Below are 26053 nucleotides of genomic sequence, written 5' to 3'. Positions count from 1 at the left end.
ATCCTCTTCAATCCCATTCTTCCCACCAAGTCTTCACCACCATCTCAGATATTATCCCCAATCCAAATCCATGATCTCTTCTCCCCCCCCGTTTTTACGTCTTTGGAATGACTTGGCCAGGGTTCGAACCACCGACCTACCAAACCATTGACAGCTCATCCAGAAGACATTTCCAGGGTGTTTCCACCCCCGCTTATGTAAATCTACGTGGGGCAGAGAAAAATCGACAAAAGTCCATCACGATCACTGACCCATGGGGCTTTCTCAAAAACACCAAGGGGAATCATCTCCATTGCTATTGAGGGAGAGAGAGAAAAAGAAAAAAAAAAACATAAAAGGGTATCCGCAGGCAAAATCACCCCAACAGCCACTTAACAAAAGACAAAGGCGCTGGCAGCGGCAGCCAGACAACTTGGCACTTCAGCGGATCCGAAGCACCGAGCAATGCCAGTGGGTGAGAAGGATACGACGGAAGTGCTGCCAATGGCACTGATGGGAGAGCTGCAGAAGCAGGCGTGGGCTTCATCACGCGCAGACAGGTGTGCTTTATCAACATGAACAAAAGGCATTCTCGAATCGATACTTCAAGGCCTGTTCTTTTTTCCCTTTAAATATTATTTATTATCATAGAAGCTTGTGTATTAAACTTTGGAGCCATGCCTCCCCATTGCGATGCTCAATCCGTCACATCAAGACGTTGTGATGCGCGACCTGGCTGATCGATGCGTTTCGGTGGCACCACACACGCGAGAAGCGGTATCCAAATCTGTGTGCTACTATTGGGGAACAAAGAGGAATGAAGATCCTTTTCTTTTCCATGGCCAACATACACTCGATTGTGAAGTTGGAGTACACTATGTACGGTTATATTTGATTGTTAAGAGGGTGTTTCTAGTTTTTAAAAAAAAACCCACCAAGTGCACGTCATAATGTGCAGTCCTATCCTGGCAACCTGCTGTTTGCTCAAACAAGCTCAATTCAAAACGGTCTGTCTGCAAACATCAGACAAATGTGTGCTTGACGTGTAGACATGTGGTGCTTGCGTGCACAGGTTACACATTCGAGGAGGTGATCAGGGAACTAACATCATACAATCGGACACCACGAGAAGAGGAACATCTTCTAGTTACTTATGCGAAAGGAGGAAGGTAAACTGATGAAATGAAAAAAAGGACTAAACGAAGAACTAGACATTTTATAGAGAACCTTAACCTGCGCAGTCTTGACAAACAAGGACATGGACGGGGTCTTCGAGCGGAAAATTTCATTGGTCGAGGTGATGCATAAATGCCGTAATATTTTGTCCAAGTACTGCTAAACGGAAGGGTTTTGAAAGGGCTAAAAGGGTGATATTTGTGTTGTACATTGTTGGAGTATACAATTCAATTATTAAAATTTAAAAAAGATTTTAAAGTTTGTAAAAAAAGAAAAATGTTGGAAGTTTACCGTCATTGATGGAGCTTCTTCAACACCACCTTGTTTAACTCGTTCCATTCGTCATTTGTGCCTGTTGCTTGTGTTCTTTGTGACGTCCTTAAAAATAGTAAGTTTCCTGTTTGAAATGATTTTTAATTTTGTTTGACTTCTAGACAGGCAGACAGAGTAAAAAGGTTATCTCACTCCTCTCTGTACGTGTGTGATCGGTACGAATTCAGAGCCAAAGTACTGTTAAACTACAGGTTCGTTTTCCGATTAATGTTCCAATTTGTGTTCAAAATATAACATTCAATTGAAATCAAGTTGTTCCTCGATCATAAACCGACGTTTGTTGACAGATAGACAGACAGACAGACACAGTGAACCCATTGTTTAACCCCGCTTATCGCTGTGGGTGCACGCGGTGTAAAAAGGAGAATGATTGGAGATAAAAGGAGGGTATGGGAAGTGGATAGAAAGGAAAGACGTTTGTGAGTAGTTTGGAGTAAGGAGAGGGATGGGGATGAAGTGGGGGCAAGTTGAACCATTAACCGTATTTATGTACATCAGTAATGTATAACCGTTCTCGTACTTAGAAAGAATGTTGGTAAGTTGTCAATATGTCCCATTAAAAAAATAATTAAACAAAAGAGTGCTGATGGTGTGTGTCACTGCTTCATCAGACTAGACCGTGAAAAGGTGCATTCCAATAATGTCTAATCAAAAGGCAACATGAATCTCCCATGATGAAGCAGAGTCGATGGGCTCATCACTTTCCCATCGTAGTCAGGTCCGTGGTCGCTCTGTCTTTTTGTCTTCTACCACCTCCCCTCTGGTCTTGCATCCTCTGCTCTTTCTGTGCTTTGTCCACCTCCACCCCACCCAACCCCACACACCCCTTCCCAAGTTTCTTCAGTGTGCACATGGTCCACTATGAACCCTGTTCTGGTGAAAGTACCTAAATCCAGGATCATTGTTCACTTTCACTCATCCCCAACCCCCCCGAGCCCACCTTTCAGATTTCCAGTTTTCCTTTCCTGAGAAATATTTTCCTTTCCATATTGTCCACCCCGTGCATCCTCCCCTTTCACTCATCCCTTTCCACAACCATTGTTTGTCTAAGTCTCCCTCCATCTTGTCCTTCAACTTGGCCTGGTTTTGGATTTATGAATAAGGTGGCTGGTTTAAGATCTTCGGATCTTGAGTTGGAGCCCCTGTCATGCCGAGAAATAACACTAGGTGGGTTCACTCAACCTGTCATCCTTTGGAGGTTCGCAAAATGAGTATCTGATGATTGGAAACAGGGGGCACTGCATCAGTGGCACAACCACGCTCCAGGGACTGCTACAATCAGCAGCCACAGGCTGCAATCTCTGCTGTTCCTTTTGTTCTGTTCCATCATGATCCGTTCAGTGTTCTCATCTCTTCCATGAGCCTTGACCCTGATCCAAAACGAAACACAAAAAACCCTTTCTCATTAAAACGGACAAAGGTTATAATCAAGGAAATCAATCTGTTTTGTCGTTTCATACAACTGGTGAATAAATATAAATATATATATTAAAGTAGGAAGTAATTCACAATGTATATTTACAATTATATCTTATTTTTCCCAAAAGAATTGGCCATGCTCATGAGAGGGCATAATTGAGAGTTTTATAATGACGTTATATATAAACTACCTTTGTGGACTCATTGGTTGTTGATCTATTACTACTATTACTTTAATGGCCCCAATTAATCCCGCATTCTTGTCGGGTTGTTTGTACAATTTGTTTCTTCCTCTCCACTTCCCTTCTATCCTGAGCATCCTTCCTCCACACCCCCACCTCTCCACTCCCCTTGATCCTGAGCATCTTTCCTCCACACCCCCACCTCTCCACTCTCCTATATCCTGAGCATTCTCTCTTTATACCCCAACCTCTCCACTCCCCTTCTATCCTGAGCATCCCATCTCCACACCCCCACCTCTCCACTCCCCTTTATCCTGAGCATCGTCTCTCCACACCCCCACCTCTCCACTCCCCTTGATCCTGAGCATCTTTCCTCCACACCCCCACCTCTTCACTCCCCTTTATCCTGAGCATCCTCTCTGCACCCCCACCTATCCACACCCCTCTATCCTGAGCATCCTCTCTCTACACCCCACCTCTGCACTACTCTCTATCCTGAGCATCATTTCTCCACACCCCCACCTTACAACACCCCTCCATCCTGAGCATCCTCTCTCTACACCCTCACCTCTCCACTATAACCGGAACATCCTATCTCTACACCCTCACCTATCCACACCCCTCGATCATGAGCATCCTCTCTCCACTCCCCTTTATCCTGAGCATCCTCTCTCTGCAATCCCACCTATCCACACCCCTCTATCCTGAGCATCCTCTCTCTACACCCCCACCTCTGCACTACTCTCTATCCTGAGCATCATTTATCCACACCCCAACCTTACCACACCCTTCTATCCTGAGCATCCTCTCTCTACACCCTCGCGTCAGCACTATAACCGGAAATGCTATCTCTACACCGCCACCTGTCCACGCCCCTCTATCCTGAGCATCCTCTCCCTAAACCTACACCTCTGCACTACTCTCTATCCTGAGCATCCTTTCTCTACACCCTCACCTTACCACACCCCTCTATCCTGAGCATCCTTTCTCTACACCCTCATCTCACCACATCCTTCTATCCTGAGCATCCTCTCTTTTCACCCAATCCTCTCATGCCCCTCTCTTTCACTATCCACATCAATATTGGCCTGATACTTCTCCTACCTACTGCATCCATATCAAAGGCCTGCCTGACACTACCCTCCAAAACTCCTGAGCATGTCCTCCAACCAACATATGTGCAACTCCCATTTCTCAAGGCCCAAGCCTCCACTCCACGCAGGAGAACCCACTTGTTACCATTTTATAAATCTTTCCCATCAGCGTAACTGGAATATTTTGATCAAAGATCGCTCTATGATCTCAGACACCATCATCAAACTCTTGAAATAAACCTACTTCATCTCAAATGCCTCTGATCAATCGTTCCGAGCTTTGACTGATAACACCCTCAAACTAACCTTCATGTATCCTGACCACTTACCAGTTACTCAGGTATCCATCCCTTTCTTCCTCAAACACCAGTATGCCATTCCCTTACTCATCTCCACCACCACTCCTGATCTGGTTCACTCGTTTTCCCCACATTTCTTTGTTTCCCCAGAGTTGGCAAAATCGAACCATAATACCAATAGGTTCTTCCTGGCCCTTTCACCTTGCTGACTTCCCTTAATACGTACATACCTCCTAATGACCACATTTAAAAGTTCCTAAAAGTATTCCTTTCCATCTACTAAGTAAGTCCTTCTACTCATTAATAATCTCCCCTCTGCCCTCTCTTTATCACCTTTATTTCCCCATTATCCCTTTTAGTCAGATTCCCACACTGGATCACCTTGTAAGTCATGTTTTTCACCCTCTTTCACATCAACCCTCTCACACCATTCTCCATTGGTCTCCTGTCTTGCCTTGGCCACTGCTTTCCTAACCTCCTTGTCTTTTCCCAACATCTCCCCTGCTATCTTCCCACCCATTAACTTGGTGAGTGTGTACCTCCAGCCAATCCTACTCGCCCATACAGCTAATATAATAAAGTACAAGAAAGGGCTGCCTGGAGGTGTCTGTCTTGGCATAGTCTCCATGAACCTAATTATCAGGAGATGAGAGGAGTTCTTCCTTCATCCCCCTATTCTCTCTCTCGTCTATGGAAATGACTTCAAATGTCTCCCTCCTGCTTTGTCCCCCACCTCCACTTACCCTGCAGTCTTTCACGAGTGCTGACCATGGTCACCTCACGATTTCTCCCAATCCCACCCCTCTAATATACTCTTGTTGACGCGACCCCCTTTCTCCCACTCATACACTCATGTGCGATGTTTTGATCACTCTGATCCCCTTTGATCCCCACTCAGTATGTGAACCTGCTGCCCTCTTTCGTTTGTCTTCTGCATAAGCCTCCATTTGATGTGTAAAAATCAATTTTTAAATCCACAATCTTGGTCAGAAGCACATTACACGGGGACCTATTGTGTTTATTCAAATTACTTTGTCACCTGAAGTTTCTGATTGATTTTGATTTCCTTTTTATGCATTTTAACCTCAATTACTGGAGCTAACCTGCAGTCCGTATTACAACAGACAGTACAGACTCCACTACAGCAAGGTATGAGACCGAAATGTTCACGACTGTAAACCAACAACAAATATCTGTTTAATAAGACAATAGATAGAACAGTGCACATACCCCCACCAGGCTGAAGAGTTTTGTATCCCACTGATAACTCGGACCTGGACCTGCACTAAGATCGAATCCAGCTTGTTCTTGTCACCTCCCCAACCCATCCACCACGTTTTGTCATAATCCGTCCACAAGTTTTTGAGAAATCATGCTCCATATCGTTTGTCCCCATCTCTCAATAGTGAAGAATCACTGAAGTTTAAAAAATAATTCTTGGATCTGAATTCAGATCCAGATCTTCACCAGAATCAAATAAATTCGTCCTTGTCACACACCCAACCTGTCCACCAAAGTCTCGTTCGAATCCATACGTAACCTTTTGACATATGCTGCCTACAGACAGACAGGGGTGAAAACAACCTCTGTGCACCTCCGGCGAGGGAAGTAATTACAGAAGAGGGCAAGGTTGTTTCAGTCACGTGACAACTGTGGAGTAATACGTATTTTGTGAGGTATGACAAGAGGATGGAATCGGAGTGGTGTAATGTATTAATGGTATCAGGAATTTGATGGTCATCCTATCCTTCTATGGATACCTGGGTATCAGGAATCTGATCATCATCCTACCCTTCTATGGATACCAGGGTATCGGGAATTTGGTCATCATCCTACCCTCCAGTGGATACCAGGGTATCAGGAAGCTGATTATCATCCTACCCTTCTATGGATACCAGAGTATCAGGAATCTGATCATCATCCCACCCTTCTCTGGATACCAGAGTATCAGGAATCTGATCGTCATCCCACCATTTTCTGGATACCAGAGTATCAGGAATCTGATCGTCATCCCACCATTTTCTGAATACAAGCGTATCAGGAATTGGATCATCATCCTACCCTTCTCTGGACACCAGAGTATCAAGAATCTGATCATCATCATCCTTCCCTTCTCTGGACACCAGAGTATGAGGAATCTGATCGTCATCCCACCCTTCTCTAGATACCAGCAGTCACCACTGGGTAAATGAGGTATGATGCTTGAGGTGAAAATATTATCACGTGACAACGATTTCTTATTGGAGAGCAGGTTGGGGGTGAGGTTGGGGCATTGGAAATGAAAATTTTTCTTCACAACTTCAGGAGCTGATGAGATTTCCTTTCAATTTTCCTCATTGACAGATACAGACAAGATGGAATGGAGCAATGGAGGTGGAACGTGACTTGAAAGGTAACATGACATGGGAAACATATTATAATGAGTCCAAGATTAAGGGACATTCCACAGACCCATCACCAGGATTTTCAGGGGTTTTGGGGGGGGCAGTGGAGGGCATCCCCCCTAATGAGAATTTTTTTTTAATTCTAAACTTCATTTCCCACACTTTAGAGCATTTTGGAGGCTTGTTTTGGTTTAATCACTTTCAGAAAAGTGGAATTTTTAGTTGAATTGTTTTTTTTAAAGAAATAATTTGAAGAAAAAAGGAATTTTAGTGAAAGTTGTCTTCACCGGCAAAAGGGGAGTGCGTTCGCAGCCAACGAACCCCCACAATCTCACCCGACGACGGACATGCTCTACCGACAGACACGTCGATGTGTCGAGAACCCTGTAGTGAGGATCCAGCAGACAAGCATTAGCTCTCTTATGGTGGATCTCATGTGAGGAATCTGATGATGTCGGTTGAAATGGTTTCACATCTGCCAAGGCAGAATCCCATGGGCCTCGTACTATGGCAACACCATCCAGGTCGGCATGGTTCCTTTCACCAGAGAGCATGAACAACATGACACCTGTGTCGCTACAGTTCTCAGCGTGCAGGTGGTGTGTAAGATGTTTGTTCGTGAGAGTGACAGGAGTGTCTATGGAAATAGAAATGGCCATAGAATGGTTCTTCTTTGAAGAGTGATTGAACGCAATCAAACACCTTCGTGGCTTGGGAGCGTGACCCACTGCAGGTGTATCATGGTAAAGCCACAGTCGTTTACCCAGTACAGGTATCTCAAATCGACTTGGAGTGAATGATGCGAGAGCGTGCGTGTGGTTGATCCGGGTAAAACATCGCCCGCTCGAAGTAGGTCCATCATGATGACCGCTTGAAAACTGCAGACCACTCAGTGAGGCAGTCTTTTAAGGCGCTGGTGGTGGAAACGCTTTCATCATTCTTCACAAACAACGCCCCGGGGGCATTCAAATGAAATGAACTCAAGCGCGATGCCTGGGGGGAATCTTGTGGCTCTTAAATCATCATTTCAAGGCGTAACAAGCAGCACGCACACGACTCATGTGCCCCGCAGGAGGATCCACGGCCCGGTGCCCGGACACAGGAGCTGTGACTTCAATTTATTTGCACGTTTCAGCAAGTCGGCTGAGAAAGAGTCTGTGCTTGCATTAACCTCCTGTGGCCTGGGCTAAGGCTGGCAGCCATTTTGAGGTTGCATTTTTCCCTTGCGTGGCGCATGGTTTCACTTTCTGATGAACACTCTGCACAAATTCTCTTTTCCAAAAGGGGAATTACAGCGGTAACCCAGACAGAAAATTCAGTCTCAGCCAAATGTCGTAAGCAGCAGCCATGCAAATGGGGACAACACCATGACAGGGTATTCCTCAATTAGTGATGTGCTCAACCCTATGCCACCCGGTCCCGCGTTCGATCACCCACCTCATCAGTTCCTACTAAAACTACCATCTGGCGTAGTGTTGAGTGTGCGAAGTGTGCTGCATCTTGGATCACAAAGTCTTTCGAAGAGGGGGTCCGGTCTGTATGCAAAGTAGACGTGAATCATCTCATGGAACCGTTAAAACAATAGATTATTGGGCCTGTACTGTTGATTGAATTTAAAAATCATCCCTTGCCTCGTTAACACCCTCCCTCTCCTATAACCGTTATGATGGCCCACTCGATTGTGAGGTTGGATCGATTTCCTCAATGTTCATTCCCGAGAAGGAAATCCCCACGTGGTTTGTTTTATGCCATTGAGTGTAATGTTTCTGTTGTTCAAGCTCAGCATTCTATTTCTTCCCATGACATATATTTTACAGGATTGCTATCAGGTATAATTACTCGTAGGAGGGTTTTTAAAGGCAAACAGCAAGTTGTCACCGTTACTTTGGAATTCATATTGGAAATCGAGGACAACATTACAGAAACTAGAATGAGCAATCGGAGATTGCATACTCTCACCCAGACTTGTTTTGTGTGGTTTTATGCGACGTATTTTATAGATGTACTCGCATTCTAATTGTACATACTTTATAGAGGTACTCGGTTGAGAAAAAGATAACGGGTAAAAATTGTGGTCTATGTTGGCACATGATGTACGGACAAACAGACAAATGAAAAATCACTCATAGAGTGACACATGGCAAAACAGAACACAGAAGATTGGCGCTCGGTAGAGCGCATACCACCGCCAGGCTGAACAGTTTCCATTTTGTATCCCATTGATGGGCTGGATCTGACCCAAAATCGAATCTGCTTGCTTGTGTCACCTAACCAACTCATCCTCAACTTTTTGAGATATCATAACATATATAGTTTTTAGCCCAATCTCTCAATTTTACAAATTTGGCCTATGCTGAGCTTTTGGATGATGTTGACCTCAAAATAAAAGGTGGTTGAATTCAGTGACCTGATATTTAAATCCTCTTCAAATTTCAAGTAAATCAGATGAAAATTGAGGATTTTAGAAATTCGGTCATTTTGACCCTTTGGCCGATGTTGACCTCAAACATCATTGGTGATTGAATTCAGCGACATGATTTGCAAATCCATTTCAAATTTGAAGTCGATGAGATGAAATTTGAGGATTTTAGAAATGTGAAAAACTTGATCTTTTGACCACAAAAATCAATAGGATTCTGTCAGACAACCAACTCCGCCATTTGGTGAAGTTTCGTGGATATCGGTTTAAAATTGTGATCTGTAGGCGATTAAAGGTGAGTGGACAGACAAACGGAAGCGATCAATTTTAGAAACTAAGCTTATGTTGACCTTTTGACCTTAAGAAGAATTGGTGGTTGAATTAATTGAGCTGATATGCAAATCCTGTTCAAATTTCAAGTCAATCAGATGAAAATTGAGGATTTTAGAAATTTTGGCCTATATTGATCTCAAATATAATATGTGGTTGAATTCAGTGACCTGATATGCAAATGCTCTTCAAATTTCAAGTGAATTGGATTAAAACTGAGGATTTTAGAAATGTGGCCTATGTTGACCTTTTGGCCGATGCTGACCTTTTGGCCGATGTTGACCTCAAAAATAATTAGTGGCTGAATTCAGTAACCTGATATTTAAATGCTCATCAAATTTCTAGTCAATGCAATGAAAATTGACAATTTTAGCAATTTGGCCTATGTTTACCTTTTGGTATATGTTGACCTCAAAAATAATAGATGGTGAAATTCAGTGACCCGATTTGTAAATCCTCTTCAAATTTCAAGTCAATCAGATGAAAATTGAGGATTATAGAAATTTCGGCCTATATTGACCTCAAATATAATGTGGTTGAATTCAGTGACCTGATATGCAAATGCTCTTCAGATTTAAAGTGAATTGGATTAAAACTGAGGATTTTAGAAATCTGGCCTATGTTGACCTTTTGGCCGATGTTAACCTCAACAATAATTAGTGGCTGAATTCAGTAACCTGATATTTAAATGCTCTTCAAATTTCAAGTCAATGGAATGAAAATTGACAATTTTAGCAATTTGGCCTATGTTTACCTTTTGGTATATGTTGACCTCAAAAATAATAGATGGTGAAGTTCAGTGACCCGATTTGTAAATCCTCTTCAAATTTCAAGTCAATCGGAAGAAAATTGAGGATTTTAGAAATTGCACCTAAGCTGTTGACCTTTGGCCTATGGTGACCTTTTGTCGTCAAAAATAAATAGGTTTCTGTCAGACGACCAACTCCATCATTTGGTGAAGTTTCGTGAAGAGAGTTTTAAAATTGTGACTTGGAGGCTCGAAATGTTCTAAAGTATCTAAAGGGTCTGAAAAGGTCGAAGGGGTCTAAAGGGTCAGAATTGTCAGAAGGAGGGGTCAAAATGGTCCAAAAACGTATAAAAGGGTCTAAAGGTCAAATGGTTCTACAAGGTATTGAAAGGCCTGAAAGGTGTGAAGGTCTGAAGGTCAACAGGGTAGAAAGGTGTCTAAGGGTCTTACGGGTTCTAAAGGGTTCAAGAGGATCTAAAAGGTTCTAAAGGCGCTAATGGGGTCTATCGGGTCTTAAGGGTGTACATGTTCTAAAAGGTCTTTGGGGTCTTGGAGGACTTAAAGGTTATTCGGGGTCTGAGGGGTCTTAGGGGTCTAAAGGGACTTCAATGTCTATATGGCATAAAAGGTAATACATGTCAAAAGGGTCTTAGGAGTCTAAAGGGTTTTCCGGTTCTCAAGGGTCTTCAGAGTCTAAATGGTCGTGGGGGGGAGGGGTCAGGGGGGAGTTTTCTGGTTCTGAAGGGTCTTGGGGTTCAAAAGGGTAACAGGGGTCTAAAGGGGCTTGGGGTTCTAAAGGGTCTTAAAGGTTGTTAGGGCTCTAAAGGGTGTTCGAAATCTTAAAGCGTTATCGGGGTTTTCAGGTTGTTAGGAGTCTTAGGGATATAAAAGAGTCTTAGGTGTGAAGAGGGTCTTTGGGGTCTTATGGTTCCAAAAGGTCTTCGTGGTTTTAAGGTTCAAAACAGTCGAATGTAATTAATACACAATAAACGTTATGTGCAGACAAACAAACGGACCCAAAAGCAATACCCTCTCCTTTGGCGAAGATAATAATACACAAAACAGACTCGAACTTTTTACATCCTTGTGAACGCTCTTTGTATCTCCTGTCATGTTGACCTTTTCCACCATGCGGTGATCAAATGGATTCACATTGAATGGAACATGGAGCTCATCCTTTGATGGATCATTCTCGAACAACTTTATCATAACAATAACAATGTGTTGCAGGACGACATTTACGTGAAGTTTCCTGGCAAACACGGTCCGAACCAGGACGCACTGCCATCCGAAGACCTTAACGGACATTACCTAATAACATCAACATAACCGTGAGGGTAGTGAGGGTCCTGGTAGAGCACGGAGAAGCTCATTGAAGGCTTCGATGCTTCGGGTTTGCTGTTTAGTATTGACATGACGCATTGTTCAAGAGGAAACCCAGAATGAGTCCTGATGGGTGACCATGAGATACCCAAACGACGTCATGATCAATGGTCAAATGGATTTATAGACAACCCTACTTGTCTTTGAGAAACAGCTTTCAGTACAAAAAACAGTCAAAGCAGAAGCAGACATTGTCAAAACCCAAAGACCAAAGTACGTGGTAAAGAATGTCGACGTGATACACATGAACCTTGGGTCAAAGGGCAACACTCGGTAGAGTGCAAACCTCTGCCAGGCTGATTAATTACGTTTTGCATCTCACTGATAGGCTGGATCCGGATTCGGACCTGAACTAAAATTTTAATGCCTTGTTATTGTCACCCAATCAATTCATCCACCAAGTTTCGACCGAATCCGTCCACAGCTTTTTGAGATATTTTGTTCACAAACAAACAAAGAGATGACAAAAAAAAATCACTCACAGAGCGACACTTGGCGAAACGGAACGACACTCGGGAGGAGAACATCCCTCCGCCAGGCTGAATAGTTTACATTTTGCATCCCACTGATAGGCCGGATCTGAATCCGGACCTGAACCAAAATCGAATCGGCTTGTTGTTGTCACCTATTCAACTCATCCACCAAACTTTGTCATAATCCGTCTACAAGTTTTAAAGATATCATGCTATACATCGTTTTTGGCCCCGTCTCTCAATGGTGAAGAATCACGTGAAAAATGCTCGTGTTCAGGTCTGAATTCGGATCATCACCAACATTGAATCAATTCTTCCTCGTGGCACTCCCAACCTGTCCACCGAGTTTCGTGTAAATCCATCCAAACCTTTTGAGATATTGTGCTATGTATCGTTTTTGGACCGATCTCTCAATGTTGAAGAATCACTTTAGAAATTCTCAGATCCGGATCCGGATTCGGATGTTCACCAAAATTAAGCGTTGCTGTTCTTGTGGTCAACCACATACAGAAAAAATTTCAGAACGATTGCTTTAAAACTGTGGCCAAATGTCGTGTGACAAACAAACAGACAGACAAATGCGACAGACCAACATAATTGGCAAAAAAAAAAATTTTCTCCAAGTAACAAAGACAGGGATGAAAACACAAGCTCCATCCATCTTCGGTGATGGAGTTAATGATCTCGCAACAAGCACATGCACCTTGGGCCCGAATAACAAAATAGACAATCATACATTTAGCAGTTTCTGCCTTGAGGAATCACTTCGAAGGGAGAAAAGACAATTGAAAATAAATCTTGTGAAAAAGGAGCCATTTAAAGCCAAAGGACTGATGGAGTACTGCTCTCCCCTCTGGGCTGGTGCTCCTGCCTCCCACCTTTCTCGGCTTCACGCTGTGGAAACCAAGGCATTTCGGATCATTGGCATCTCCCGCGATGAGGCTGAGTCTTTGGGCCTCTCACTCTCTCACCGCAGGCTGGTCGGTGGTCTTTCTGTCTTCTACCGTCTCCTCTCCAGCCTCGTTCCCCCTGCTCTCTCTGCGATTTGTCCCCACCACATTTCCGCAGGGCTCTCAAGGTCCGCCAACAACCCCCTTCTGGTAAAACTCCCAAAATCACGAATCACTGCTCATCTTCACTCTTTCATTCCTATTTTTTCCCGCCTTTGGAATAAACTCCCTCACTCTATTCAATCCCATTCTTCCCTCCAGGCCTTCAAAACAGCTGTTCACCACCACCTCTTATCATCCCCCATCCAAATCCTCGATATTTTCTACCCACAATAATCCACCCAAGCCCACCTCCTTCAAATTCCCTGCTTTCCTTCCTGAAAATCCCTGTAATGTCCATCTTGTATTCCCCATGTTCCCCGCCCCATCTCTCTCCCTTCCACATATCTCCTAATGTCTGTTCCCCATTATTTTGTCCTTCGCACTCCCGCCCCTCTTGTCTCATGCCCCCTTTGCTGTGTGTTGTGTGTTAGCTCTCACCCGAGCCTCTACAAGGTATACAAAAATAAAATTTTTTAAAAAGGACACCATTGCTTCCAAAACTACAAAAACTTTCACTGGCAAAGAAAGTAAGAAAGAAGCAAGGACGGAAATCAAAGTCGAAATAGAAATAGCAAGTTAGAAAGCAAGTGAACACAGAATGGGGGGGAAGAACAAAGGCCAAAGAGATGAATGTGTCACCGGCTTGTCTGTCATTAGCATAGAGATGGACACACATATTGTGTCTCTCCTTGCAATCGATACCTTGAGATGTTAAAAAGGAAACTGCATTCCATCCAAAGGATTGTCGTCGTTTCGTGTGTAGTCTGTGGCAGTTGGTGGCATCACTGCTGGAGGCACAGCTCTGCTGCTGATGCAGTGCCCCCTATTACCAGGAAAGCTGGTGCTCATTTTGCCCACCTCGGAAGGATGACGGGCTGAGTCAGCCCACCGGGTGTTTTTTTAACAGCATGACGAGGGCTCAAACTCAACACCTGAAGATCGTAAGCTCAGCCACCTTAACCGTTAAGCCAGCAACAAGCTTCCTGTGAAGGAAGGATCACAGGGATTGTGTCGAGCATTCGAGTCATTTGCAAGAAAGTTTTAACTCGAGGAAAATTGGCACATCGAAACCGACAGCTCAATAACAATCATGACAACCTGCGGAGGAAGATGCCCAAAAATGACTCCGAAAGCGGGCCACTCAACCATCAGAGCAACATTGTTCGGTGCCATTGGAAGAAAGACTCATTTCCCTTTGCTTGATTGGTCAGATTTTTAAAAAAAAATGATCAGCCTGTTCTCCATAGCCATGCAATTCCAAAAGTGCTTCTGCAAGGCTTAATTAGAGTAAAATTCACAGCTCTTCAAGGTCTTCCATGAGCCACCACCTCTGTAAAGAGATTATTTAAAATATTTTTAAAAAACACAATCATGTGTCGTGTAGCCTGTGGCAGCTGGTTGCAATCATTTTCTGGGAGCACAGCCGTGCCACTGATGCAGTGCCCTCTATTACGAGTACACTGGTTCGCATTTCACTGACCCCAGAAGCATGACAGGTTGAGTCAACCCCACCTGGTATCAATTGAACAGTCAACAGGGGCTCGAAACTCAAGACCCAAGGATCTGAAGGCAGCCACCCTAACCGTCAAGCCAACACCAGGCTTAGCTGTGAAGGGTAACAAAAGTGCATCAGGGAGAAGAGTTACAAAACCTGGATGAAAGCAACAGATTTTTTTCCGTGGAGGAAGCAACGAATTTCCATCGAGATGGAGCGCGTGATGACGTGCAATCCGCTCTCCAGTAGTTCTTCCTTCGGTGAGATGGAGGAGGCAGGAATGCCATTAGCAGCAAGCTTGACAGGCCCTGCAGGGCGTCAGACCACGTGAAAAGCAGAAGGGGTGTTCAGGGAGGACAGGCATCATCTCTTGTCTGAGATTGAGGACGTTGTGTTGTTGTTGGGTCAGCAGGATTCAGAAAAAAAAAAAACCCATTGGTCCTGACAGGGTTCATGAAGAAAATGGAGTTTTATTCATGCGTGATGACAAGCTTCTGTTGCTGTGTTTTTAAAATCCTTTATGAGCAACGGAAATGGACAACGATTGGGTGGGTGGATTGGATGCCATTGTGAAAATAATTGTGACAGATACATTCAACAGCAAGAGAATGAAGGCCCGGAGAAGGGCCGGGCGCATGAGAATTGTGACGCCTCGATGTGAACAAGACCTTCATCATGTGATGAGGAAAGTTTGCAGAAAAATTATTACACATCGATATATAACAATGATGCTTCTTGAGAGGCAGGCGAATATTAAAAAGTCTGTTCTGGAAAGGAAGAGAAGAAAAAAAAAAGTCTCGTTTACCTGCAATTCGACTTGACCTTACATCTGATGCTATAACCATCACATGACTGGGCCCAAATATGGTTGAGGACAGGATCTTGGTTGCAAGACATTCATTATGTGTGATTGAGAGGAGCTGAAGGGCTCTTCAAATTCCTTAATAACTACTCTTTGAGAACTGTAATGAGATTCGGAGTCACCGTAGTTGATTAAAATTATCCAGAACACAAGTGTTTGCAGAGAATTGAGCATTTAACAATGCAGAGCCTCGGTGGAGTATGTAGATCTGAGAATCAGTGTGGACTCACTCACTCACTCACTGACTCGCATAATGCATTGGGAATGGTTGTGGTTCTGGAGGAATGGTTGTGGTTCTGAAGTATGTGGATTAGAGTATATGTGAGAAGCAATGTGGACTCACTCACTGACTCACATAATGCATTGGGAATGGTTGTGGTTCAGGTGAATGAATGGACAATTCCTGAGTGAGGACATTGGTTCTGAAATCCTTTTGTCTGGACGACCCTGTCTTTAGACATTTTACAGATTAAAATTTGAGACGAGATTAAAAATACATCTTCTATCAATACCGAAGGTGGAAGGAGGTTGTGTTTTCACCCATCTCTGTGTGTCTGTTTCAGGCCCTCCGAACAAACGGACGCCAACGTGGTCAGACGGAATGAAAACCCGTCATTCTTGTTACAAAAACAGCTAAAATTGATGAAAAAGCGGCCGAAATTGAAACCAACACAGTCATTTCGGTCGCAATAGCAAATATAACCAAAACCAACACGTTTATTCTACGCAAGAATGGTCGTGATGGACACAAGAACGGTCAATCCCGAAATAGAATGGTAGGGAATGGAAGCAACATCGGTTATTTCCGTCGCGAAATGGTGGAGACCGAAGCAAAAGCGATTAATTCCAGTTACCAGAACGTGGGAAACATGGCGGCTTGAAAAGTTCTTGAAGTTATGGTAAGTTAACTTTAACGTGGTCTGCCTTGAATATATCATGTCTGTTAATGAAACCCCGTTTGTGGTACGGGATATTATACAAGCAGCGATAAATACGCCCTCTTGACTTAATGTGTGGCTGGCATTTCGTGAAATTCGCGCCCCCGTGCTGCAGCGATCAGTGACGATTGATCGTTTATATTTGCAAGAGGTAAAATTTGATAGTAATAATAAATTGCGAATTCCAATAAAATAACAAAGTTAATACGAAGTAAAAACTGTAAAAAGATCCCATACACGATCCCCTATGTTGAACTGGGCCTACGCAACGAGCGATCCTTCACTCGGGGGCTCGAAATACAGGCAAACCAAACATGATCATCACAACAAAATTCGGTTTAATAAATTGTTAAAACTACATCAGGTACTACCCACTATATATTATCTATATTACATTTATGTTCGAGGCACAAGCACTAAAAATTTACATTCCGTAACAGGTCGTTCTACTGCATCCGCCATCTTGTTCGCACTACAGTAACCGGAATGAACCGCTTTTGTTTCGCTCTCGGACGTTTCGCGACGGAAATAACCAATCTTGCTTCCGTTCCCCACCAATCTATTTCGGGATTGTCCGTTCTTGTTTCCGTCACGACAGTTCTTGTGTGTAGAATAAACATGTTGGTTTTAATTATATCTGCTATTGCGACCGTAATTACTGTGTTGGTTTCAATTTCGGCCGTTTTTTCATCAATTTTAGCTGTTTTTGTAACAAGAATGACGGGTTTTCATTCCGTCTGACAACGTTGGCGTCCATTTGTTAGGGGGGGGGGCTGTGTTTGTCACTTGCAAAATCGAAGATTTTTCAAGTATATTGGTGGGTGGATTTTGTTATTCTGTCTGTTACCTTCAGGTCACAATTTTAAACCGATCTTCAAGAAACTTCACCACATGGTAGAGCTTTTTATAAGGAAGAAGCCTATTGTTTTTGAGGTTAAAAAGTCAAAAGGTCAACATAGGCCAAAGGGTGAACAATTGAGGTGAGATTTCTAAAATCCTCAATTTTCATCTGATTGACTTGAAATATGAAGACGATTTATATTTTAGGTCACTGAATTCAACAAGCAAATTATTTTTGAGGTCAACATCGTCCCAAGGTCAACAACTAAGGTGGTATTTCGAAAATCCTCAATTTTCATCCGATTGACTTGAAATTTGAAGAGGTTATATATTTCAGGTCACTGAATTCAACCAGTCAATTATTTTGGAGGTCCACATCAGCCAAAAGGTCAACATGGGCCAAATTTCTGAAATTGTCAATTTTCATCCGATTCACTTGAAATTTGAAGAGGAGTTGCAAATTTGGTCATTGTATTCAACCATCAATTATTTATGAGGTCAAATTGGTTTTTTGGATTTTGCAAGTATCGTGCTCTGCATGACGTCTTCTTGTTATTCTGTCTGTCTGACTGTTTATCGCCTACAGGTCACAATTCTCAACCGATCTTCATGAAACTTCACCACACGGGAGAGATACCTATTGTTTTTGAGGTCAAAAGGTCAACATAGGCCAAAGGTCAACAACGAAGTTGATATTTCTAAAATCCTCAATTTTCATCCAATTAACTACAAATTTGAAGAGGATTTATATTTCAGTTCACTGAATTCAACCAGCCAATTATTGAGGTCAACGTGGACCAAAAGGTCAAGTGATATATGCTCAGTGCTCACAAACAAAGGGAAGAAAACACAACCCCATCCAACTTCGGTGTTGGAGGTAAATTACACAATAAAATGTTAAGGTTTAATGAGACAACTTTGTCAAACTGTGCCTAAGGCCGATGAGCAATCGCAGCAGGAGGGGAGGGTGCAATTTTCCTGACACCAGGCAAAGGGGGGGGGGGTGCCGTTGGGGTTCCTTTTTGCAGCTGAAATGAAAATATTACGAAATTGATGAGGTAGCAGGACCTAAATATAAAGGTCAGGAAGTGGAAAAGGTTGATCCTGAAGTCTCCACATCTAAAATCCTCACACCTAAAGTCTCTGCACCTAAATGTCGACATCGAAAATTCTCCAAAAATAAAATCTCCACATCCAAAGTGTCCACATCTAAAGTCTCCACATCTAAAGTCTCCACATCTAAAGTGTCCACATCTAAAGTTTCCACATCTAAAGTTTCCACATCTAAAGTTTCCACATCTAAAGTCTCCAAATCTAAAATCCTCACACCTAAAGTCTCCGCACCTAAATGTCGACATCGAAAATTCTCCAAAAATAAAATCTCCACATCTAAAATTCTCCAAAAATAAAGTCTGCACATCTAAAGTGTCCACATCTAAAGTGTCCACATCTAAAGTTTCCACATCTAAAGTTTCCACATATAAAGTCTCCACATCCAAAGTCTCCACATCTAAAGTCTCCACATCTAAAGTGTCCACATCTAAAATCCTCCACATCTTAAGTCTCCTCATCTAAAATCTCCCCCACTAAAATCTCGCCCTTTAAAATGTCGCCCTCTAAAATCTCCCCCTCTAAAATCTCCCCCTCTAAAATCTCCCCCTCTAAAATCTCCTCCTCTAAAATCTCTCCCTCTAAAATCTCCCCCTCTAAAACGCCCCTCTAAAACCTCCCCTCTAAAAATTCCCCTTTTAAAACCTCCCCCTCCAAAACCTCCCCCTCTAAAACCTCCCCCTCCAAAATATCCACATCTAAAACCTCCCCCTCCAAAATATCCACATCTAAAATCTCCCCCTCTAAAATCTCTCACTCTAAAACCTCCACCTCTAAAATCTCCTCTAAAACCTCCACCTCTAAAACCTCCCCCTCCAAAATATCCACATCTTAAATCTCCCCTCTAAACCCCTCCCCCTCCAAAATATCAACATTTAAAATCACCCCCTCTAAAATATCCACATCTAAAATCTCCCCCTCTAAAATCTCCACATTTAAAATCTCCACATCTAAAATCTCTACATCTAAAATATCCATATCTAAAGTCTCTTACATCTAAAGTCTCAACATCGAAAATCTCCATATCTAAAATCTCCACATCTAAAATCTCCACATCTAAAATCTCCACATCTAAAATCTCCCCCTCCAAAATCTCCACATCTAAAATCTTCCCTTCTCAAATCTCCACCTCTAAAATCTCCACCTCTAAAACCTCCACCTCTAAAACCTCCACCTCTAAAACCTCCACCTCTAAAACCTCCCCCTCTAAAATCTCCCCATCTAAAATCTCCCCATCTAAATCCCCCCTCCAAAATATCCACATCGAAAATCTCCCCCTCTAAAATCTCCACATCCAAAATCTCTACATCGAAAATATCCATATCTAAAATCTCCACATCTAAAGTCTCTACATCTAAAGTCTCTATATCTAAAATCTCCCCGTCTAAAATCTCCACATCTAAAATCTCCACATCTAAAATCTCTACATTTAAAATATCCATATCTAAAGTCTCTACATCTAAAGTCTCTACATCTAAAGTCTCTACATCCAAAATCTCCAAATCTAAAGTTTCTACATCTAAAATATCCATATCTAAAATCTCCACGTCTAAAATAGCCACATCTAAAATCTCCCCCTCTAAAATCTCCACATCTAAAGTCTCCACTTTTAAAATCTCCACATCTAAAATCTCCACCTCTAAAATCTCCAGATGTGAAATCTCCTCATCTAAAATCTCCCCGTCTAAAACCTCCCCCTCAAAACCCCCCTCTAAACCTCCTCCTCTCAAACCTCCCCCTCTAAAACCTCCCTCTCTAAAACCTCCACCTCTAAAACCTGCCCCTGCAAAATATCTACATGTAAAATCTCACCCTCTAAAAGTTCCCCCTCTAAAATCACCACCTCTAAAACCTCCACCTCGAACACCGCCCCCTCCAGAATATCAACATTTAAAGTCACCCCCTCTAAAAGATCCACATCTAAAAGCTCCCCCTCTCAAATCTCCCCTCCAAAACCTCCACCTCTAAAACCTCCCCCTCCAAAATATCCACATCTTAAATCTTCCCCTCTAAACCCCTCCCCCCTCCAAAATATCCACAACTAAAATCTCCTCCTCTAAAAACTCCACATCTAAAATCTCCACATTTAAAATCTCCACATCTAAAATATCCATATCTAAAGTCTCTTACATCTAAAGTCTCAACATCTAAAATCTCCATATCTAAAATCTCCACATCTAAAATCTCCACATCTAAAATCTCCCCCTCCAAAATCTCCACATCTAAAGTCTCCACATCTCAAATCTTCCCCTCGAAAGTCTCCATATCTAAAATCTCCCCCTCTAATATCTCCACATCTAAAATCTCCCCCTCTAAAATCTCCACATCTAAAATCCTCCAGATATAAAGTCTCCACTAGGTTCCGGTGGCGTCGATTTTTTACATCGATATTTCTTTGGACTCATTCTGGTAAAAAAGAAAACAACAAAAAAAAACATTTTTTTTTGTTCCGCAGGTTCCAAAAATACATAACGCTCTAACACGTATTCAGATATGTCATACACATCATTGACACATTGTTATTTTTCAAAGTATTCCCACATGGGACTCCCCCCCCTCACACCCCCCACCATCATGAGAACAGTTATTTTACTTCCAACTTCAATTTGTATTGAAATGATTTTGTTTCAAAGCAAGATCAGTATTGGTAATTGGCACAGGCTGGGATCCATTGCGATCATAGATCACCAGATCGGTATGAGTATGGCTGATTGCTGTACCGGTTCATACAGGTATCACTTCGTACTGGTATTGTTGTGGGGGCAGGTCTCGGTGGCGAGCATGACCGCTAGGTGGAGCAGTAGAGTCGGCTCCACCGAACACCCGGAATTTATAGGTCGTCATCCCGGATAACTCCGGAACCGACGGGTCCCTTATCGGACCGAAGATCACCAATAGGTCAACTGTGTGGGATAGGGTCGATTGCCAATTTCAATTTACCTAAATACCCAAGTCGTCCAAACTATTGCGGAAATTCACTCTCGACAGAATCTGCGTGATTCCTGCTGTTACCGAGCCTGATCCGAGCCATACCCCGAGCGGAGAGTACCAGAAACCTGCCGGGCAAATTGCACAATTTCGGCAGCAATGAAGCCTCCTATTTCCCGTTCGCAGCGCGGCAAAGCAATGATGGATACACAGAAACGAGCTAGTACATTCAACAATCGGGGTATTTATTTTACAATGGGGGGAAGAGAACACGCAAGAAGGCAGAGCTAACCGAATAAAAGGCAGGCAATGTACAATGAGCAAAAAAAAGCACATACACAATTCTACTTGAAGACTGGCCCACACACAGACACACACACGCAATTGGACCCCGACGGGTCATTATTGAAGGCTTCCAGCTCGAGGAAAGGTGAGCTGGAGACCAGAGCCTGTGCTTGGACCTGTCCACCTCGTGTGGTCTTCGACGATCCGGCTCGGCGGGACTCGAACCGGCAACACGATGCCGCTCCAAGCACCACGTATCGCGCTCTCCAACCGGCCACGCACCAATCGACCAAGACCAAGGAGAAGATCAGAGACGACGATGACCCAGGACCAGACGAACCAGCCAGCATCAAGACCCACAACCCCCAAGATGACGATGACGACCACCACGACGACCACGACCAACGCTTCCAGCCTGGCGTTCCTTTATATTCCTTTTTCCTTCGGGGTGAGAGAATCGCCATCTGAGGCGATCTCCACCCTCATTGGATGGGGTGTCGCGGGAAAGTCGCTCGCTGTGGCATGATAGGACAAGGGGCATGCCCCTGCCTTCCTGGGTGGAGTCCCGGTCTGAGGCGATGGAAATCTCCGCCCACGTACGTGGCCGAACGCACGTGGGCAATGGCGCCGGTGTGTGAAGTGAAGGAGATTTGTTGTAAACGAAACTCCACAGCGCACACATGTAATTCCCATTAGACACAGGTAGGGAACCCTAACTATAAACACACACTTCCCGATATAACTGTTCTACAAGGACCTGAATGTTGAGTGCTCATGGCTGCCAGATTGGTAGCAGCATTACTATCGTGCATCGCCGTGTCGGTAATCAGCACAGCCTTTCCAATTGCAAAGCACACCTGATTCATACAAAATAACTATTTGGTAATTGCTTTAAAAACAGCCACGAGGGCAAAGGAAAACACGATTGCTTGTGCAGAGCTCGGATGCTGAGAGTTAAAAGTTGAAACTTACTGTACTTACTCCCTGGTGCGTCTTGACGTCATACGTTCCAATGGTCCCTGTGATGTCAAATTCATTCAAGATTTTAAAATCATGTAGTCCATGTACGGTACAGTGCCTATAGAAAGTTTACATCCCCTTTCCAAATTTTCACCTTTTGTTGACTTGTAGCCTGGAATTAAGCTGCATGAAATCAGACTTTTCCCACCTTTATTTACACATCGTTACGCACAACTTCCAAGTGAAAAACAGATTATACAAATTTCAGAAAATTAATTTAAAATACAAACCCAGAATATCTTGGTTGGATAAGTGTCCACCATCCAACCATCCATTGGGACCATACTCTGTGCAGAGCGTTGGTGCTGCCTAAGTAGTCTCCTTGGCTATTGGGCACAATCGTGGAAGGGTCGCCACTCTGACACAGGGTCCCAGCAAGCTGGCACTCATTTTGCAGACCTCGGAAGGATGACAGGCAGTAAAGCCCACCTGGTATTAATTCATCAGCCAAGGAGGATTTGAACTCAGGATCCAAGGATCCCAAGCCCACCACCCTAACCATTAAGCCAACACCAAGCATAAGTGTCCACCCCTCTCTGTTAATGCTTGGTGGAAGCACCTTTGACAGCAATTACAGCTGTGAGTCTGTTGGGATAGGTCTTCACCAACTTTGCACACCTTGATTGGGCAGTATTTGCCCATTCTTCTTTTTAAGCTCAGTCAATTTGCGTTTGTGGTGTTGAAAGACAGCAATGTTCAATTCATGCCACAGATTTTAGATTGCATTTCGGTTGGGGCTCTGACTGGGCCACTCAAGGACATTCATCTTTTTGTTACTTAGCCACTCCAGTGTAGCTTTGGCTGTGTGCTTCGGGTCATTGTCATGCTGAAAGGTTAACTTCCGTCCCAATTTCAGCTTTCTTGCAGAGGGCAGAAAGTTTTCCTCTCTGATTTTTCTGTATTTTGCTCCATCTATTTTCCCTTCTATCCTGACAAGTGCCCCAGTCCATGCTGATGAGAACCATCCCCATAACATGATGCTGCAACCACCATGCTTCACAGTAGAGATGGTGTTCTTTGGGTGATGTGATGTGCTGTGTTGGGTTTGCGCCAAACGTAACATTTTGCATTTAGGCCAAAAAGTTCCATCTTGCTGCCGTCGTACCATGAAACTTTTTGCCACATGGCTTCAGAATCTCTGGAGTGTTTTTGTGTATACCTCAAACAGAACTCAAGGTGGTCTCGCGTAGCGAAAGAGAGCTCGGCGTTGTCGTTGTCGTTGTCGTTGTCGTTGTCGTTGTCGTTCTCCTTCTCCTCCTTCTCCTTCTCCTTCTCCTTCTCCTTCTCCTTCTCCTTCTCCTCCTCCTCCTCCTCCTCCTCCTCCTTCTCCTTCCTCTTCCTCTTCCTCTTCTTCTTCTTCTTCTTCTTCTTCTTCTTCTTCTTCTTCTTCTTCTTCTTCTTCTTCTTCTTCCAAAACCTTAATCTAGAGGACTCGGCTCTTGTACATACGAGATCCGGATCTCCTTAAATACTGAGCACTTGTACACATCCTCACATAGACGGTGCCTTTTGAGAGCGTCTATCATGAACTTTTAAATATATTCGGACATTTGCTTTAAAGTTTCGAAAAGTTCACGTTACTATTTAAAGATTATTCCATTTATCGTATTGTAATTTCGTAAATACATTATTTATTTCGTAAATACACGATATATCGTAAATACGTAAAGACATTATGATGCATTTCGCTTTTGGCTTAATCAAGGCACGTGATGAAATATCGGAAGTAGTTGTTGTTGTTGTTTTTTTTTAATTTAAATTTTTTTTAATTTTTTTTAGCCGACAAAATCTTTTGGACGCTGCTCGTGGACACATTTGTCCTTGTTTGAGTAATGGCTTCCTTCTTGCCACCTTACCGTACAGGCCAGACTTATGGAGTGCTTGGGATATTGTTGTCACATACACACAGTACATCCAAACCATCAATTGAAACAAGTATTAAAACAATTTAAGAGCATAGATGAATTTAATCCATAACAGAAAAATAACAATATATATAAAACATGACACATTTTATTAATTTTTTAAAATGATAATCCCATCGCTTCGCATATGTGTGGTAATCCACATGGTGGACTCAACCAAAAGCCAGGATTGATGGGGAAGGGGTAGAATGTATAATAAGCTGAATTTAATAACATAAATGTATTTAATCCATACCAAAATAACAAAATATACAAAACATTAAGCATTTTATCTCCTACAAATGGATGAGTTGTGTGTGTGTGTGTGTGTGTGTGTGTGTGTGTGTGTGTGTGTGTGTGTGTGTGTGTGTGTGTGTGTGTGTGTGTGTGTGTGTGTGTGTGTGTGTGTGTGTGTGTGTGTGTGTGTGTGTGATATAGAATTGTTCGGAACAGAAAATGAAAAAAACGAGTGTGTGTGTGTGTGTGTGTGTGTGTGTGTGTGTGTGTGTGTGTGTGTGTGTGTGTGTGTGTGTGTGTGTGTGTGTGTGTGTCATACATTTTGTCTCCATTAATTATGTACGTCTATTCATCACTTATGCACTATTGGAATGTACCTTTTGACCCTTAAGATTGCTGAGATCACTTTAACCTCTGAAGACCCTTTAAGACCCCCAAAACCCTGAAGAAAACTCTGACCAAAATGTTAACCCCCCCCCCAAGGATCCAAAACATCCAGAATACCCAAAAGACCCTGAGGACCCAAAAGACCCCAAATGCCCAGTTGAACCAAAAGTCCCAGAGGACCCAAAATATCCCAAGGACTCAAAATAATCAGAAGAAACAAAAGACTCAGAAGACTCAAAATACCCAAAATACCTGGGTGCCCAAAAGACCCAAAATAACCTGAGCATCCAAAAGACCCCAAAGACCTAAAATAACCGGAGCATCCAAAACACCCCAAAAGACCCAAAATAACCTGTGCATCCAAAAGACCCCAAAGACCCAGATGACCAAAAAGACCTCCCAGGACCAAAAAGACCCAGAAGACCTCCAGGACCTAAAAGACTCCAAAGACCTAAAAGGCCCTGAGAACACAAAAGACCCAAAAGACCTCCAGGACACAAAAGACTCCAAAGACCTAAAAGGCCCTGAGGACCCAAAAGACCCCAAGGAACCAAAAGACCCAGATGACCCAAAATACTTTGAGGACCCAAAAAGATGCAGATGACCCAAAAGTCCCCAAGGACAAAAAAGAAAAAAGACCTACACGACACAAAAGACAGAAAGGACCCAAAATACCCCGACAAACCAAAAGACCCAAAAGATCCAAAAGAACCTGAGAATCCAAAGGACCCCAAAGACCCAAAAGAACCTGAGCATCCAAAAGATGCAAAAGACTC

Source organism: Eptatretus burgeri, chromosome 4 (assembly GCF_056783735.1).
Source record: "Eptatretus burgeri isolate ZD-2024b chromosome 4, Ebu_testis_v1, whole genome shotgun sequence".
In the NCBI taxonomy this organism is placed as follows: domain Eukaryota; kingdom Metazoa; phylum Chordata; class Myxini; order Myxiniformes; family Myxinidae; genus Eptatretus; species Eptatretus burgeri.
Note: the sequence above shows the minus strand (reverse complement) of the source record.